Raw genomic sequence first — 18,943 nt, 5'->3', positions numbered from 1 at the left:
CTTCGTTTGAGATCAAAGATACCTTGATGTGCATGCAGGAATGAAATAATATGGAAGTGTCATCCCATTTTAATACAAGCAGTCTGATGTTGTGCTGATTGAAAGAAACCTTTCTTTGCATGCGAGCTAGAAATACAGGTTGAGTCTCCCTTATCCAAAATGCTTGGGACCAGAGGTATTTTGGATATGGGATTTTTTTGTATTTTGGAATAATTGCATACCATAATGAGATATCATGGTGATGGGACCTAAATCTAAGCACATTATGCATTTATATTACATATTCACCTTATACACACAGCCTGAAGGTCATTTTAGCAAATATTTTTTTATAACTTTGTGCATTAAACAAAGTGTGTCTACATTCACAGAATTCATTTATGTTTCATATACACCTTATACACACAGCCTGCAGGTCATTTAATACAATACTTTTAATAACTTTGTGTATTAAACAAAGTTTGTGTACATTGAGCCATCAAAAAACAAAGGTTTCACTATCTCAGTCTCACTCAAAAAAGTCCGTATTTCGGAATATTCCATATTTCGGAATATTTGGATATGGAATACTCAACCTGTATAATGTAAGTAGAAGGACCGCAGTCTGAGCACTGTGTGTAAGAACAGGGAGCTGCAAACAGAAGTGCTGGACCTATTGAAGTTGAATATAAAGTTACATTTATTATTCATATGTTATATGTAGGTCTATCTAAAAGCCTACAGTTTTGCCGGGTATAAGATAGTGTACCCGATTGTACCAAACAGCACAGGTTTTTTATATATTATTGAAAAGGGCATATATAGAATCGCTAGAGGCCTGAGAGGCAGTACATGATGGTGCTGTTATAACAAAATAAAACAAACAAATGTGTGTGTAATATATAAATAAGTACAAAGTACACAATACTTTAAGTGTACAAATATCACATATGTCCAATAGGCTTAATAACCATAATAGAGGTAGTGTGCACTTATCACAGTTATATAAAAAAGCTGAATTCAAATCATGCATTCATACATCTTAGATAATATCAATATAAAGATTGAACTGATGCTGTTAACGACTGTGGTGCGGAATGGTTGTCAAAGTTATGACATACTGTCACCAAAGAGAAATTACAAATGCAGGTTGATGCTATTAGCAAGTTTATTCTAGAATGATAGTCTCTATTGTAACCTACTATCTCCAGAGAGAAATTACAAAACTCACTTAAGAGTTTAAGAACTCATTTTCAGAGGCATAGATCACACTCAAGTGCATGTGTATTATATACGATAAGTACAGTAAGTAAAGTACTTGTTATATAATGTGCACATACCGTAGTTCATATCAGAACCGAGTATCATGCCCCACATCTATTAGTCATAGATAGTGAAAATGTAACAAATCGAAGTATTGCTATAAATGGCCATATAGGTTGTCAATTTTGTGACCTATTGTCACCAATAGGAATTGCTTTAAGATCGAAGGGCTCATCCTTATAGGAATATATTGAATGGATTGGCTTCATTCAAGCCCCTAGGGATCACTGTGTAAAGTTTATGAATCCAAAAACTTTCTCGTTGTTTGAGAGTGAAAGTCCGGTCACCTCCAGTCTGACAAGGAGGTATCTAGTCAATGTGTTTGCATTTCAGACTGGCAACTTGATGCTTAGCTGTCAAATATTGTCGAGCTACTGGTTTATCGGATTGTCCTGTTAGCAAAGCTGTATGGATAGAGGACCTATAATTTGCCACTCGGTCACGAAACACTCGAGCCGTGAGACCCACGTAACACAGCCCACATGGGCACTTGAGAATGTATATGACATCATCTAATCAACAATGTAAATGATATTTTATTTTTATAATTTTCCCCGTATGTGGGTGACTATATGACGGGCCTGTCATCACATGAGAAGCTTCCAGGTTTCAATTGCATTAATTGAGTGGTAGTCAGATGAGAATCTGGAAACATAGTGGGGCGCATAAGTAATTGTTTTAAATTGGCCCCTTGATGATAAGCTATCATCGGGGCCCCAATATTTTCAAAAAGGTAAATTGAAATTGATTGCCACAGTTGGGCAGTGTCTATGGAGTGCCTTCCTGGTGTTGCTCGTATTACCATCAAATTGTGTAGAAAAGATCATCTGATCCGGTTTCTTCTTTTTCTCAGTTAAATTGCGCCCAAAAAGTATGGGTAGCTTTATCCAAACATTGTTTGAGGATTTTAGCTGTATATCCTCTTTCCAAAAACAAGCTGTGATTTTGGCACATTGGTCATTTCTCCATGTTATGAATTAATCCTCATAACTCGTAAGTATTGTGATTTAGGCAGGCTGTCTTTGAGAGCAGGAGGATGATAACTGCTAGCCTGCAACATCATGTTTCGGTCCATTGGCTTACGGAATAACGTGGTAATTAGATGTGTTCCAGTATTGATAACAGTGACATCCAAGAAGTTGAATTCAGTAGTAGAAATCGTATAGGTAAATCGTATTGGCCAAGCAAGGGCATTCAATTCCGTGACCATAATGTTGAATTCCGTCTCAGTGCCTTGCCACAGGAGAAATATGTCATCAATAAATCTACAAAAAAAACTTATATTATGACCATATCGGGGCATTATATAAGTATTCTCCCTAATGACAGTCGAATTTACTAAATCTGATGTATAGCCTCTCTTGAAAAAGGTTCATCATTGAACCAAAACATCGACCACTAGGCTACATGTGACTGCAATAAACTATTGACTGAAACGTTGAAACGAAATTAGTTACGGCGAGAGTGCACCCTCCACTCTGTGGAATGTGCAATATATATATATATATATATAAAATATGGCAAAGTGACAGCACTCTATGTCTAAAGTCAAAAATTAATTGGTGCAAGGTCCTAATGATTGATATACACACTCACTTTTCCCATGGCTGAAAAAAGAATTAGACCAGCACTCACGTTTTAGTTGAAGAAAAAAAAGGGGTTTTTTATTCCTGATAAGACATCAAGGATACGTCAAGGATACACCCCACTGTTTACAGTACGCCCAACAGCCGTTTCAACACTTGGTGGTCTTCATCAGGGGCAGCTGTCACTCTGTCAGGAGCTATCTTAAATAGCGGAGAGGGCGCCAGAATGTCCGAACGGGATGGCCGGAAGCAGCGCGTCATAGCTGCTATCTGATTGGCTCCTGCCCGCACGTGTGATGCGTTGCTAGGGTACACAAACCCGGCTCTCTCCTTAGTGACCTGCTCCAGCAGCGTAACAGTAGTGTAGAGTGGGACGATCTGTATTGTAGATACAGCGGCATGCAAATGGAATTGTTGCTGTCTGTAATCCCGGGCACAAGTACACTTGTAGAGTGTTTAACCCCACAGTGCGCCAGCGGCACGGAGACATTGACAGCTCAATAATGAAAAATTGGAATACAATAACACAAAATAGAATATAGATATATAGGGCAAACGGACCAAACAATATCAACCTGCGTAGCAATGGTAATAAACAGCTCAGAGAAAATTGATTATAGCATACCACCACTTTAGCATGATATGAAAGAAGGTGGCAGTGGTGACATGTCGCTCAAGGGTTATAAATGCAATTTCTACACTTCACAGCACAACCTGCACAGCAAAGGTGATAAACGGCTCAGAGCAATGTTAATTATAGCATACTACTTTAGCATAATATAAAGGACAGTGGCACTGGTGACATGTCACTCGGCGGTTATAGATGCAATTTTTACACTCCACCATAACGGAGTGAATTAATCATGGCTAAAAGGATCAATTGAATCCAACAGGTATAGAGTACCGCAGTGTGGAAACCAGATAATGCCCTGCATACAGCGGGAATGCAAATTGGTCAGTATAGGACAATCCTGTCTCAGGGTACCGTACCCAGTATTCCCATACCCTCTCCAAGTATGGTACTGACTGGGCCCAACGCTGCTTAATTGCCAAGATCGGACGAGATTGGATGATTTCCAGCGTGGTAAGATGGTATCCAATAGTCGTATCCATATCTAACCGTATTGAGTGGTGTGAATATCTTCACCTGTGTCACAACCAAATTGCCTCATAATCTGTGTGATAATGTAAATATAAGAAGAACCGTCCACCGATAATTATGATACAACACCTAGTATTCCCACCTTGTCTCCAAATGCGGTACTTACTAGGCCCATCACTGCTTAATTGCCAAGATCAGACGGGATCGGATGGGATCCAGTGTGGTATGGTAGTATCAATCAATGCGGTGTGCAGTTATGTGTCCATTACGCAATGGACAAGAGCCCAATTGGCCCAGTGAGTGAGAGACCAAATCAGTGAGCATAAACAGGTGTAAAGTAATTAACATGACACACGGCGGTGTCTAAGAAAAATAAACCAGAACATTTGTCTCAGTATGTAATTCTACCGAGTCACAGGAAGCATCCTAAACGGAATTCCTCATTAAGCCCATTCGGGGCCAATGATTGCAATCTGTCAATCCATTGGTGTTCTCTTTGCAAAAGCATTTTATTGCGGTCACCACCCCTTTGTAGTGGTGGGATCTGATCCAAGATACAACACTTGAGTTGATTGATGGAATGTTTAGCCTCCATGAAATGTCTTGCAACAGGTAAGGTTGAAAAGTCACTTGAAATTCCACCCTGTGTGATGCTCTTTTTGATAGTAGAACGATGCTGACTTAAACGTTCTTTCAGCATCCCACTGGTCTTCCCAACATATAACAGATTGCATGGACATTTCAACACATAGACTACAAATTTGCTATTGCAGTCAAGTCTCTGTCTGATAGTAGCTACATCTGCATGGCCTAACCCTCTCTCAATATTACAAAGAATCCCTTATCCCCAGAGGGTTTAGATTACACAATCAACCCACACTGGGGAGACATAACAATGACTTTTGTACAAAATGGTGCAATATTTTGAATAAATGTTCCCAGGATTTAATGCTTCTTGTAATTGAACAGGCAGGTTTAGACCTTACGGAAATCAGAAAAGATATTTCCGAATTAGAGGCGTCTGAATTATTTAGGACGATACAATCCCCTGACAGTGGTCTTTTTTCCAAACTGAATAAGGACATTGACAAATTCCGTGGTGACTTGTTAAAATTTAAGAAGAATAAGTATAAACAAGTCAAATTGGACTATAAGGAGAATAGGGTATATCCCTGGGTGTCGCGCAGTGAGCCACGCAAATACCGACCCCAACAGAGACGTGGAGGAAGAAGACCTAACACACCCTTCACAGACATTGATAGCAGATCTCAGACGTCAGCAAGTGATTCTGATGCACCAACAGCATCTGCACAAGAGACTACTTACCTTTCAAGATCTGAACGTAAAAGGAGGGCTCCAAAAAACCCGCTTTACCCACCCGTAGAGGTGGGAGAAAAAGGAAGAGCAAAAAAACAATAATGGAGAACAAAATACAGACATCGGTAGTCTTCAATTTATCCAAACACAAACTGACGAGTGATGAACTCTCTGTCTTGAGTAAGGGATTAACCTTTGTACCTACTGTTGGACAGGATAGTTTCCAATGGCAGGTTGATCTATATAAATTGGGAAGACAACTGCGCCTTAAAGACTACTTTTCTAACTCGCCTAGTCCAACCATTACAACGGAGGCGTCTACAACACCACACTGTCCTTTGAAGAAACCCAGTCAGTTTGATCCACCGACCCTCAATTCCTCAATCCACACCTTCTTAAGGGTACTTAAAAGGGATACGATGCCCTACATCAAGGAACAAAAACCCAGTTATTCCAACATAACTAAGGGAGAAAGAGCTGCCATTAAATCTCTACAGAATGACAACCAATTGGTCATCAGGTCTGCGGACAAAGGAGGAGGCATAGTCCTACTTGACTTTGACTATTATGTACAAGAGGCTTATGGACAATTATCAAACTCAACCTGTTATCAAAAACTTACTTTTGACCCCACATGGACTTATAAAAAGGAAATTGATTCAATAATCAATTTGGGAGTCAGTAACAGGTATATTAATCAGACCACTGCTGATTTTTTGACTACGCCTCACCCCAAAACTCCGATTCTTTACACATTACCTAAGATACACAAATCCCTAGCACAGCCCCCGGGGCGGCCGATTATCTCGGCACGGGGTTCTCTATGCCAACCACTTTCTCAGCTTGTAGACTTTTATCTACAACCACTTGCCAAAAGTGCAGCCAGCTACATTGAAGACACGACCGATTTCCTAATGAAACTGGAAAACATCAAACATGTTCCGGATGATGCACTGTTGGTCACACTGGACGTCTCAAGTCTTTATACAAATATTCCTCATGCTTTGGGCATTGAATCATGCAGACGATTAATAACAGAAAGTGATGGGTATTTTGGACCCCCAACAGAATACATGGTGTCACTCATTGACCTAATTTTGAATAAGAACTATTTTTTATTTGAAAACTGCTTCTTTTTACAAAAACAGGGCACCGCTATGGGGTCTAACATGGCCCCAGCTTATGCTAATATTTTCATGTCTATATATGAACAAGAACACATCACGGGTCACCCCCTTTTTGGTCGATTTTTGTCAACATATGTCAGATATATTGATGATTTATTTTTCATTTGGCATGGGGGAGAGAAAACACTTCTGACTTTCATTGACCATCTAAACTCACTCCCTGGCACCATCAGATTCAGCCTCACGTTCAGCAAAACAGAAATAAATTTTCTGGACGTATCCGTTCTTTTGTCCAGTAATACTTTGACTACTCGGATTCATTGTAAACCCTCAGACAGGAATACGCTCTTACTCTCAACAAGCTTCCATCCGGCACCCCTCAAAAGAGGACTACCATTTTCGCAGTTGCTTAGGGTGATACGCATTACCTCTGACCCACTAGCAATACCACCGGCTCTACAATCAATGAGTCAACGTTTCCTTGATCGTGGATACTCCAAGGAAGAGATCGGTTTGGCACTCAAAAAAATTGGCCAAATAAAAAGGAATGAACTCCTATCTAAAAAAGACGCCTCTACTGCCAAAGACAATGACAGGTTTAACTTTGTCAGTATGTATACGACTGCTTCTCGATTTATCCGTAATAAGATACAAGAACATTGGCACCTTATTGATACGGATCCAGAATTATCAAAAGCCATTCCGCAACCACCTCGATTCGCATATAAACGAGGACCCAATCTGAAAGACATGTTGGTTGTAACAGATTTCTCTAAGAGAAAGAAGAGTGCAGCCTCTAATTGGTTAACTATTAAAACAGGGGTTTTCAAATGCACGGGCTGTCCAAACTGTTCATTCCTGCTACTTGGCAATCGGTTCACTAACCCTCAGGACAAGAAGACCTATACTATCAGACAGAGACTTGACTGCAATAGCAAATTTGTAGTCTATGTGTTGAAATGTCCATGCAATCTGTTATATGTTGGGAAGACCAGTAGGATGCTGAAAGAATGTTTAAGTCAGCATCGTTCTACTATCAAAAAGAGCATCACACAGGGTGGAATTTCAAGTGACTTTTCAACCTTACCTGTTGCAAGACATTTCATGGAGGCTAAACATTCCATCAATCAACTCAAGTGTTGTATCTTGGATCAGATCCCACCACTACAAAGGGGTGGTGACCGCAATAAAATGCTTTTGCAAAGAGAACACCAATGGATTGACAGATTGCAATCATTGGCCCCGAATGGGCTTAATGAGGAATTCCGTTTAGGATGCTTCCTGTGACTCGGTAGAATTACATACTGAGACAAATGTTCTGGTTTATTTTTCTTAGACACCGCCGTGTGTCATGTTAATTACTTTACACCTGTTTATGCTCACTGATTTGGTCTCTCACTCACTGGGCCAATTGGGCTCTTGTCCATTGCGTAATGGACACATAACTGCACACCGCATTGATTGATACTACCATACCACACTGGATCCCATCCGATCCCGTCTGATCTTGGCAATTAAGCAGTGATGGGCCTAGTAAGTACCGCATTTGGAGACAAGGTGGGAATACTAGGTGTTGTATCATAATTATCGGTGGACGGTTCTTCTTATATTTACATTATCACACAGATTATGAGGCAATTTGGTTGTGACACAGGTGAAGATATTCACACCACTCAATACGGTTAGATATGGATACGACTATTGGATACCATCTTACCACGCTGGAAATCATCCAATCTCGTCCGATCTTGGCAATTAAGCAGCGTTGGGCCCAGTCAGTACCATACTTGGAGAGGGTATGGGAATACTGGGTACGGTACCCTGAGACAGGATTGTCCTATACTGACCAATTTGCATTCCCGCTGTATGCAGGGCATTATCTGGTTTCCACACTGCGGTACTCTATACCTGTTGGATTCAATTGATCCTTTTAGCCATGATTAATTCACTCCGTTATGGTGGAGTGTAAAAATTGCATCTATAACCGCCGAGTGACATGTCACCAGTGCCACTGTCCTTTATATTATGCTAAAGTAGTATGCTATAATTAACATTGCTCTGAGCCGTTTATCACCTTTGCTGTGCAGGTTGTGCTGTGAAGTGTAGAAATTGCATTTATAACCCTTGAGCGACATGTCACCACTGCCACCTTCTTTCATATCATGCTAAAGTGGTGGTATGCTATAATCAATTTTCTCTGAGCTGTTTATTACCATTGCTACGCAGGTTGATATTGTTTGGTCCGTTTGCCCTATATATCTATATTCTATTTTGTGTTATTGTATTCCAATTTTTCATTATTGAGCTGTCAATGTCTCCGTGCCGCTGGCGCACTGTGGGGTTAAACACTCTACAAGTGTACTTGTACCCGGGATTACAGACAGCAACAATTCCATTTGCATGCCGCTGTATCTACAATACAGATCGTCCCACTCTACACTACTGTTACGCTGCTGGAGCAGGTCACTAAGGAGAGAGCCGGGTTTGTGTACCCTAGCAGCGCATCACACGTGCGGGCAGGAGCCAATCAGATAGCAGCTATGACGCGCTGCTTCCGGCCATCCCGTTCGGACATTCTGGCGCCCTCTCCGCTATTTAAGATAGCTCCTGACAGAGTGACAGCTGCCCCTGATGAAGACCACCAAGTGTTGAAACGGCTGTTGGGCGTACTGTAAACAGTGGGGTGTATCCTTGACGTATCCTTGATGTCTTATCAGGAATAAAAAAAACCTTTTTTTTCTTCAACTAAAACGTGAGTGCTGGTCTAATTCTTTTTTCAGCCATGGGAAAAGTGAGTGTGTATATATATATATATATATATATATATATATATACACATTCAGGATGATTAAAAATGTCACAGTACACCCTTTTGTTTCAAAAGCTGTGCAGGAAATGGGAAAACTGAATACTCCAGTAAGGTATGGGTGAGGTGGGCGATCTTTAAGGGTATGTACCAAACATGGGTTCCATCTTGAAAACAACCATCTTGAATCAAAGTCAATTTTTTCAAATGTATAGGGGTTCATGTAACATGTCAAACAACAGAATTTACTGAAAAGTTTTTTGTTGCAAACAGATTTGAAATAGCAGTTATAGTTCAAAAGTTACAACACTTTTTTTGTTGCAGGTGACTGAAGATGGCTTTCACAAAAGAGGAGAGAATTGATGGTATTTTGATGTCTGGTGAACAAAGTTTCTATGGCATAGCTACAGATTTTAACAATTGGCACCCAGAAAGACCTCAAAGGCCCATGTGCAAACCTGCATACATCTGTCTGGGTCATCCTCTGCTAGGTACTGGAGTAGCTGGATCTTGAATGGATGCCATTGATGGGCATTAATGATTTGTATGATCAATGAATGGCTGATTCCACATTCTGCTGACAAACATTGTGTGCTACGTTGTGGGCTCTTCACGAAGGATGCCAAAACCACTGTTGAGGTTGTCTCGTCAGTAGTCCTTTTTGGACGACCACTCCGTGACTTGTCAGCCACACTCCCAGTTTCTTAGAATTTGGAAATTAGGCACCTGACAGTGTCATGTGAAATTGGAGGTCTTTCTGGGTGCTGGTTGTTAAAATCTGCAGCTATGACATGGAAACTTCATTTTCCAGACATCAAAATTACCTAAATTCTCTCCTCGTTTGTCAAAGCAATCTTCAGTCACCTGCAACAAAAAAAGTGTACTGCAGTATATACAGTTGTAGCTAAGTGCATGTCTTGGGCATTAAGGTCTGGTCATCACTTTAGCTGCACATGAATGTGTTTATGAAGGATGCCAAAACCACTGTTGAGGTTGTCTCGTCAGTAGCACTTTTTGGATGACCACTCCGTGACTTGTTAGCCGCACTCCCAGTTTCTCCGAATTTGGAAATTATGCACCTGACAGTGTCATGTGAAATTGGAGGTCTTTCTGGGTGCTGGTTGTTAAAATCTGCAGCTATGACATGGAAACTTCATTCTCCAGACATCAAAATTACCTCAATTCTCTCCTCGTTTGTCAAAGCAATCTTCAGTTACCTGCAACAAAAAAAGTGTACTGCAGTATATACAGTTGTAGCTAAGTGCATGTCTTGGGCATTAAAGTCTGGTCATCACTTTAGCTGCACATGAATATGTCCAAGTTTTAAAAAACTCTGGTCACCTTAAAAATCTCTCTAAATGTTATACTATATAAATCCAGTGAAATAAAGCTGTACAGAAACTGATTGAAGATTTAAAAATGGAAAATACTAAACTTCATATACTTTCAAACAAGTTAAAGGCCTTTCCCAATCCAGACTTTAATTTATTGGTTTGTATATTCATAAAACAGTTTTTATTTAAATACATTTTCTAAAATTTCTTGCATCATTCTGTATGTTTCCCCACAGATTGTATACCATAAAGGTAGATTTTTCTTCATTTGAACCTAGATTTATTTTAAAGCTGACACAATCCAACATAGCAGACATTGACAAGTTTCATAATCAAGAGCAACTAATACCCTTTTCACACATGTGATCTGGGAATTTGAGGGGTCAGCAAATTTCCTGGTCTCAGCCTGACCCTGGTTGTGAAAGCGGCATAAGTCAACAATTTTACTTTTTACTAATAGATACAAAGGTCCAAGGAAACAACATTAGGAAACCACAATGATAAAGCAATGCATTCAGTAGACATTGCGAAAGGCAATGTACAATCCAAACATTTAAAGTTATTTGAAAGTGTTAATATAAATTGGTTAAGTTTTGTTACAGTTAAAATTAATTTTAATTGGTTATTGTAACCTCTACATTGTGCTGGAATATATATATATATATATATATATACAAGCAGAGGTTCCCTGGGTGGGCATATGGCAATTCCCCCAATGGCAAACAGGAACCAGGCAGCACTCGTTGGATTTGATGAAAAAAATATTAAGTATTAAAGATGAAAAAGCATGGTAATCAACCGACGTTTCAACGCCGCGCAGGGCATTTTTTTCAAGGTGACATGCTGTGTCACCTTGAAAAAAACGCCCTGCGCGGCGTTGAAACGTCGGTTGATTACCATGCTTTTTCATCTTTAATACACAATATTTTTTTCATCAAATCCAACGAGTGCCGCCTGGTTCCTGTTTGCCATTGGGGGAATTGCCATATGCCCACCCAGGGAACCTCTGCTTGTATATACAATTTGAGGAAGGCACCGTGGTTATCCTGATTTATTTGGAGTGCCTATTATGTCTATACATATATATATATATATATATATATTAACTTTTATCCTTTCATTAAACTTTAGAAGAACTAATAACTAATATTTGATATTAAGTTGTATTTTGGGATGCAGAATGTCTCCACATGTCATATGACTTTACAATAGAATGTCTGAAAACAGAATGTATGTAGTATGTCTAGTCTAGTTTTCCATATATAAGTTTTCTCCACAGTTCTTCTAGATAGGAGGATCTATATTACACTTATTATTTTCTCTTTCTTTTATACTCTAATTTGTGTTTCAGTGCACAGATCCATTTTCTTTTGTTTTCCTTAATCTAATTTCACTTAACGCTCACTGCAGAATAATGAGTTGATTTATATAAGTACACATATTTTTTTTCAGCAGATGATATACTAATTATAAATGTGTCTGATTATATCTCCCATTGATCTGAAATGTCCCATACTGCCCTCTGTTTATCAAATGAATATACAATATGTTTTGTGTTTACATTGGGGTTCATTTACGGCTGGAAAGCACATCATGAACAACCAGAAAAGCTGTTTTATCTCAGGCGTGCCTTTGCTAAGTATGACTTGTGCATATGCTTATTTGCTTAATAATGCAGATTTGTACATGCTCACTCAAAAAGGTGTATGTCTACATCTGTATACATATATTGTTCTGTGCTTCCTTATACTTGGATATAGGGAGCAAGGGAAGGAACAGTTGTTCAAATGCAGACTGAGTACAGGAAGGACATGTTTGTGTGATAGCAAACTGTGGCAGACCTTCATGGCGATGCAAATGCTTGAGAGTTGGTGCAAAAATAAGCTGGTGATGACATCAGTCACAAACACTAGCTAGGTGCTTTTGATTGGCTGATTAAGTTCTTTCTTCATTGATCATGTATTTATCAGTGCTGTAACAGGGCAGTAATACACCCTTGTCTGCCCTGCCCCCATCAGGGACTTCATGATGTAACATCTAGGGGTTAGAGACGGTGACTCTGGAAAGTAAAGCTCTGAACTGGAGTTTCCTAAGTTCGCTCTGAGCAGCTCCAAAGACTGCACCCTACAAGCATATGCAGGTGCAGTGGGGCTGCAACAGTACTGCCCCCAGAACCTTGCGTACCACTTGCACACCCCTAGTCATACCCCAGGTATTTATTATAGGATTATGAGTGTTTTAATAGTAATCTTAGCAACTTTAATTGTGCACATGTAGGAAGATTATGCTGCTTTATTATGGAGAGTAAAAATAAATGTAAAAAAGTTAATAAAATCTAATAGTGAATGCATTTTTACCTATCAAAAGAGTTAGAATTACACTCATAACCTTTTTGGTTGGAAGTGTATCTAGTACATATTCTAGTAATGCAGATCTGGTACATCCTGCAATGCATCCAACTTGGGTATAAATGTGCTTTAAGAGATTTGTTGCAAATGCACACAACCATATATATTGCCCCTTTTGTGCATACTTACTTATTTTGCCAACCTGGACTCCAGAAGGTTTGGGGGGAGGTATATACAGGTGGGATGAGGAATGTCTAATTCTGGGCCTAACCCCTGTAAAAAATGGCGATTTTGTCATGTGGTGGGACTGAAATGCACCAACTGTCACCTCAAGCACTGCAAATATTGCCAGCTGGGACTCACTTGCAGGGGGTGTGGCTCCCCTGTTTGAATTTTGGATTGTACTGCAGCCCCACCTATGGAGCCGCCACTGCTACTTACTGTAGTCAACACTTACTGAGGGCCAGATTCAGAAATTTACCCAAACCCGATGGTTTATGTACAGTACATCTGTGATGCACAGGATCTGTACTGCACATGTGCAGATCTCTGGTTGCAGTGTCTCCTAACCTGCAGCATGATTGACATGCTGCAGCTGTTTGGGGCAGGGGCTGTGTCGGCTTCGTTTCCTGGTGTGCCAAGGCCAGTGGCTGTGTCCTTGGATGCAACTTCACCAGCCTTGGCTGTGTGAAAGCACAGACCATGCTGAGTAACCTGAGAATTACTTAGATGACTGCTGTTCATGCAGGTGATTGGATGCTGCATCCTCAGATGCAGCAGCAGGTCAGAGAAGTCGGCAGGAGGCATCTTTTTACACAAGACGCCTACTGCGGCATTATCATACTTTAGCACAGCCGCAGTGTACAAAGACACAGGGGCTTTGCTGCTGTGTCCATCTCTGAATCAGGCCCTGAATTCAGTTTTAAGAGAGGTAGTCCAAAAGTGAAGTACGGGCATAATTCAGACCTGATCACTGCTGTGCATTTTCGCACAGCGGGTGATCAGGTCCAAACTGCATATGCGTATGCACCGCAATGCGCAGGCGTGATGGTCCGCAGTGACGGGGAGCGCCGGGCAGCGACGGGATGGTGTAAAAAATCTGATCGCACCGGCGGTCGCAAGAAGATTGACAGGAAGAGGGCATTTGTGGGTGGCAACTGACCGTTTCTAGGGAGTGTCTGGAAAAACGCAGGAGAGACCGGGCATTTGGTGGGAGGATTTGTGATGTCAGCTCCGGCCCGATCATCGCAGTGGCTGAGTAAGTCCTGGGCTGTGCAGAGACTGTACAAACTGCTGTTTGTGCAGCTCTCCTGCACATGCGATCGCACCCCTGCACAGCGATTTCCCCCTCCCCCTGTAGGCGGCGACTACCTGATCACAATGATGCAAAAAACGCACCCTAGCGATCAGGTCTGAATTACCCCCTACGACTTTTAACTTTTGTACTCTTGTACTCAAGAAAAATGCAGCAAGCAAATTGTCGTATGCAAACAAAAGTGCCCTAGCACAGTAGATGTGCACGTTCATTGCACATTAAAACATGAATCTGTGTGCTGGAGAACTAAATAATGCAAACAGTGCAAAACTCGATGTGCTAAATTGAGATCCACATTCCTCAACGTAAATGATCCCCATTGTGTCACTAACAATATGCATTGTTATTGTTTTTATTTTTATTTTCCTTTATGGATTTGTATGTTATTTAGTTTTGTATAATGTATGATGTATTACATTTATTACTAACTGGAAAATGACCCATTTCAAGAGAACATGCTTTCAAGGCAACTAAAATATTTATAAAGTAATGAAGCTGATGTACTAGAACAATATGAACTATCTTACAAGTGACAATATAATTAGAAAATCATCTTATTTACAGGCACATTTCATTGTTGTTGCTGCCTTGTAATGGGATTTACACTGTCATGTGAAAGGTTGCTGGTTGTTTCCTAATAGTTTTACAGTGGTACAGAAGGGTTACACCAAAGAACCTCAGTGTGCTATTAATGTTTTATGTAGTCATTTGGATTTAATATATAGCAGGTCAAAGTTATTAGTAAAGAAAGGGTAAGATAAAGATTTTCTATAAAATCCAGCATACGGTAGCTCTTATGTACAATTGACTAACGCTATTCACTCTACGAATCTGAGGGTGCATGAAAGTGCAGGAGATTAAGTAGTGGTGGTGCAGATAATTACAATGCCATAGCACACAATCTTTTTAGCCAATCTGTGTGTCCATGTGAAAACAAGATTTACGTGGTAAAGTATAGTCCAAAATGAAGCCAATCAAATTATGTAAACATTAACAGGAGCAAAGGGTAAAGGCCCCCATAAATATGCAACGATTGTCGCAATTCCCCGATCCCCCAATGATGGGTCGGGGAATTGGGGATATTCAGCATGTTAAATATCCCTGTTTTGCTAATCCCAACCTAAAAATAGTCAGGGATATTTAGCATGCAAAATATGGCTGCCGATCAGTGTTTCCGATCAGTGTTTCCAATCAGTAAAACAGATTGGAGAAATGTGCCTCAGATGTATGGACCCCCTAACAATGTCAGCCTCCTGTCAAACTGGTCCAAATTGTCTGCACCTGTGTATGAAATTAAATTCACACATCCATCTTGTTACTACAGGGATCTGGCCTTAAAGTATAAAATAGAACACTGTATATAGCATGTATATATTTATAACTTTCATTATTTTAACTGTTTATTCAGGACAAGCTACCTGTTATTATTGCTAACGTCTGCCATAATGTTCCGTATCTATGGCTTCAGCTTTTTAAATAAATTTCCATACCAGAACAAATCCAAGTCTAGTATGCAGCAGAGTGATATATTCTTTAATGACCCTGCATGTTTGGAAGTATTTTTAAAATACAATGCTAAAATGTGGCAGAGAAAAGAGGAACGGCTTATTGGCAGAACTTGGCAAAGCAAATAATGTTGTGTACTCCTGCAAAAGTGTTTTACTATAATATACTTCCCAAATCAGGCAATTTATAGACTAGATATTCCAGAAAGCAGAATAGAGGCACTCACCTGTGTTTGTCTATGGTAGCCAGATTTGTGCAAAATCTATGAACACATAACAAAATCTATGAACACATAACTCCATGCATTAGGCTTTTTCATTTTCTTTTTGATGAATATCAACAGATTTCAATAAAATAAATTAAATATCCAATGTATAACTATATAAATGTAAATGTGCAGGTGAAACCATACCAATTTTTTAGAGGACATATAAAGTGTATCAGCACACCAGCATTTGATCTACACTGCAATGTTTCTGTAAATAAGATGAACTGCTCATAAAATGCATATCTAATGGTAATTTTTCCATGGTCTTTACTAATGGTTATGTGTGGCTGTCTTAATTTGATTTCTTCCTTCTGTGTCCTCCCTCTCTGTGTTGTATCTCATGACTGTTCTGGATTGTCACTTGCGGTAGGTTTTTTTTTTCCTATTTGGATAAACCATAGACAGTGAAAACATTTTATGATTAGTTATCTTGACAGCTGGGGCTTCTCAATTGAGATTAATCCACTGCTTAACACTGCTTAATACACCAAGAGGCTGAACTAAATTGATTTCATTCAAATGTAAATAAAGTTATCCCCACAGATAAAATCAGAATTGCATTCGATGGCTGAAATTGTGTAATTGCTGCAAATAATCAACATTTATTAAACAAAAATCATAGATCATATAGCTTTAGATATATCTCACTAATAATGATAGCACCTTAAATAACTATAGTGTTAACTGTATAATATTGTAATACAAATTTGTATTGGTTCTACTTTATATTAATCAAGATCTATCTATGTTCTTACACAATGACTTTCTAGCATGATCCATGTTCCATCACTTCTCTTATTAATTATTTAAATCCGATAACTGCAATAATAAAGCAAACTACAATACTTATTTAAAACACCTATATTCATAGTGACTTGTGTTTATGGGGGCAGTGATCATACAGCCAGAACCGTTCTACTTTGTTAATGTAGCATACATGTAGTTTATATTCTTGGTAGATCACAAACATATGATAATGTAAAAATAATTAATTTCAGGATTTAATTAGCATGCAATACAGTGGACTATGATAGAATCCTGTTAGTACATCTACACACATATATATATATATATATATAAAAATATGTTATGTAACTTGGTACATATATCACTGACAATCTGTAAAAAAAATAATGTGGGGGTAAGACACCCCTAGCGCCCCCAGCATGAGGGGTGAGAAGGGGTGAAAGATAAAATGTACAAAATGACCGACAGTAGTGTCAAAGCCATAGTTTTTGGGGTCGCCAAGCTGATTGCATTTTGAAAATTGATGTGTTCCTTAGACTGTCCGAAAACATATAGGGGTATATGCAATTCACGGTGAATCGCGGCAATTTTTCGCCGTTTTTTAATTCGACTAAATTCGCCAGGTGAATTCCGGCAGGTGGCTGCCGGAATTCACCATATTCAATGAAAAACGGATTCGCCAGAATCGCGGGCGAAAATCGGCCGATTTGGCGGATTTTGCCGTGATTTTAAAAAACGGGAAAAAACGGGAAAAACCCGGGAAAAAAAATGGCGTGGGGTCCCCCCTCCAAAGCATAACCAGCCTCGGGCTCTTCGAGCTGGTCCTGGTTCTAAAAATGCAGGGGAAAAATTGGGCAGGGATCCCCCGTATTTTTAAAACCAGCACCGGGCTCTGCGCCTGGTGCTGGTGCCAAAAATACGGGGGACAAAAAGAGTAGGGGTCCCCCGTATTTTTAACACCAGCATCGGGCTCCACTAGCTGGACAGATAATGCCACAGCCGGGGGTCACTTTTATGCCGTGCCCTGCGGCCGTGGCATTAACTACCCAACTAGTCACCCCTGGCCGGGGTACCCTGGGGGAGTGGGGACCCCTTCAATCAAGGCCCCCCCCCAGCCACCCAAGGGCCAGGGGTGAAGCCCGAGGCTGTCCCCCCCCATCCAATGGGCTGCGGATGGGGGGGCTGATAGCCTTTTGTGATAATAAAAAGATATTGCTTTTTCCAGTAGTACTACAAGTCCCAGCAAGCCTCCCCCGCAAGCTGGTACTTGGAGAACCACAAGTACCAGCATGCGGGAGAAAAACGGGCCCGCTGGTACCTGTAGTTCTACTGGAAAAAAAATACCCAAATAAAAACAGTACACACACACCGTGAAAGTAAAACTTTATTACACACTACCGACACACACATACTTACCTATGTTGACACGCCGACTGCCACGGTCTCCGACGATCCGAGGTACCTGTGAAAAAATTATACTCACCTTCCAGCGTCCAGAGATAAATCCACGTCCAGAGAGATAAATCCACGTACTTGTAAAAAAAAAACGCAAATACCCGCTCCATACCGGACTGAAAGGGGTCCCATGCTGACACATCAGACCCCTTTCTCCCGAATGCCGGGACATCACGTGACTCCTGTCACTGAAGTCCCTTCAGCCAATCAGGAAGCGCTACTTCCGTGGCGCTCACCTGATTGGCTGTGCGCTGTCTGTGCTGTCAGACAGCGCATCGCAAAGCCGCTCCATTACTTTCAATGGTGGGAACTTTGCGGGTAGCGGTGGGGTTAACCCGCGGTCAGCCGCTGACCGGCGGGTGACCTCACCGCTAGCCGCTAAGTTCCAACCATTGAATATAATGGACGGGGCTGTGCGATGCGCTGTCTGAGTTCAGACAGCGCACAGCCAATCAGGTGAGCGCAACGAAGTTGCGCTTCCTGATTGGCTTTAGAGACCTTTCAGTGACAGCTGTAACTGAGAGGTCTCTCTGCATTCGGGGATAGGGGTCCCATGTGTCAGCATGGGACCCCTTTCAGTCCGTTTGGTCGGGTGTCCGGTTTGTTATTTTCTACAAGTACGTGGATTTATCTCTGGACCCTGGTTGAGGTGAGTATATTGATCTTTTATTTTCAAGTATCCGTGGATTCTACATGGAGAAGAGGACCGATGTCGGCGTGTGAACATAGG

At 40.6% G+C, this 18,943-nt stretch overlaps 1 protein-coding gene and 2 pseudogenes across 7 annotated transcripts in view; 2 read left to right on the top strand and 1 right to left on the bottom strand.

The window, feature by feature from the left end:
* Window positions 1-18,943, top strand: part of SYT1 (synaptotagmin 1) — a 1,004,279-nt gene that overhangs the window by 719,066 nt on the left and 266,270 nt on the right. The gene's annotated exons all lie outside the window — the stretch shown is intronic.
* On the bottom strand, window positions 4,108-4,227 carry LOC134936955 (5S ribosomal RNA; annotated as a pseudogene).
* LOC134936952 (5S ribosomal RNA) lies at window positions 7,897-8,016 on the top strand (annotated as a pseudogene).

This window comes from Pseudophryne corroboree, chromosome 6 (genome assembly GCF_028390025.1).
Source record: "Pseudophryne corroboree isolate aPseCor3 chromosome 6, aPseCor3.hap2, whole genome shotgun sequence".
In the NCBI taxonomy this organism is placed as follows: Eukaryota; Metazoa; Chordata; class Amphibia; order Anura; family Myobatrachidae; genus Pseudophryne; species Pseudophryne corroboree.
This window is presented reverse-complemented; position numbering and strand designations above follow the sequence as displayed.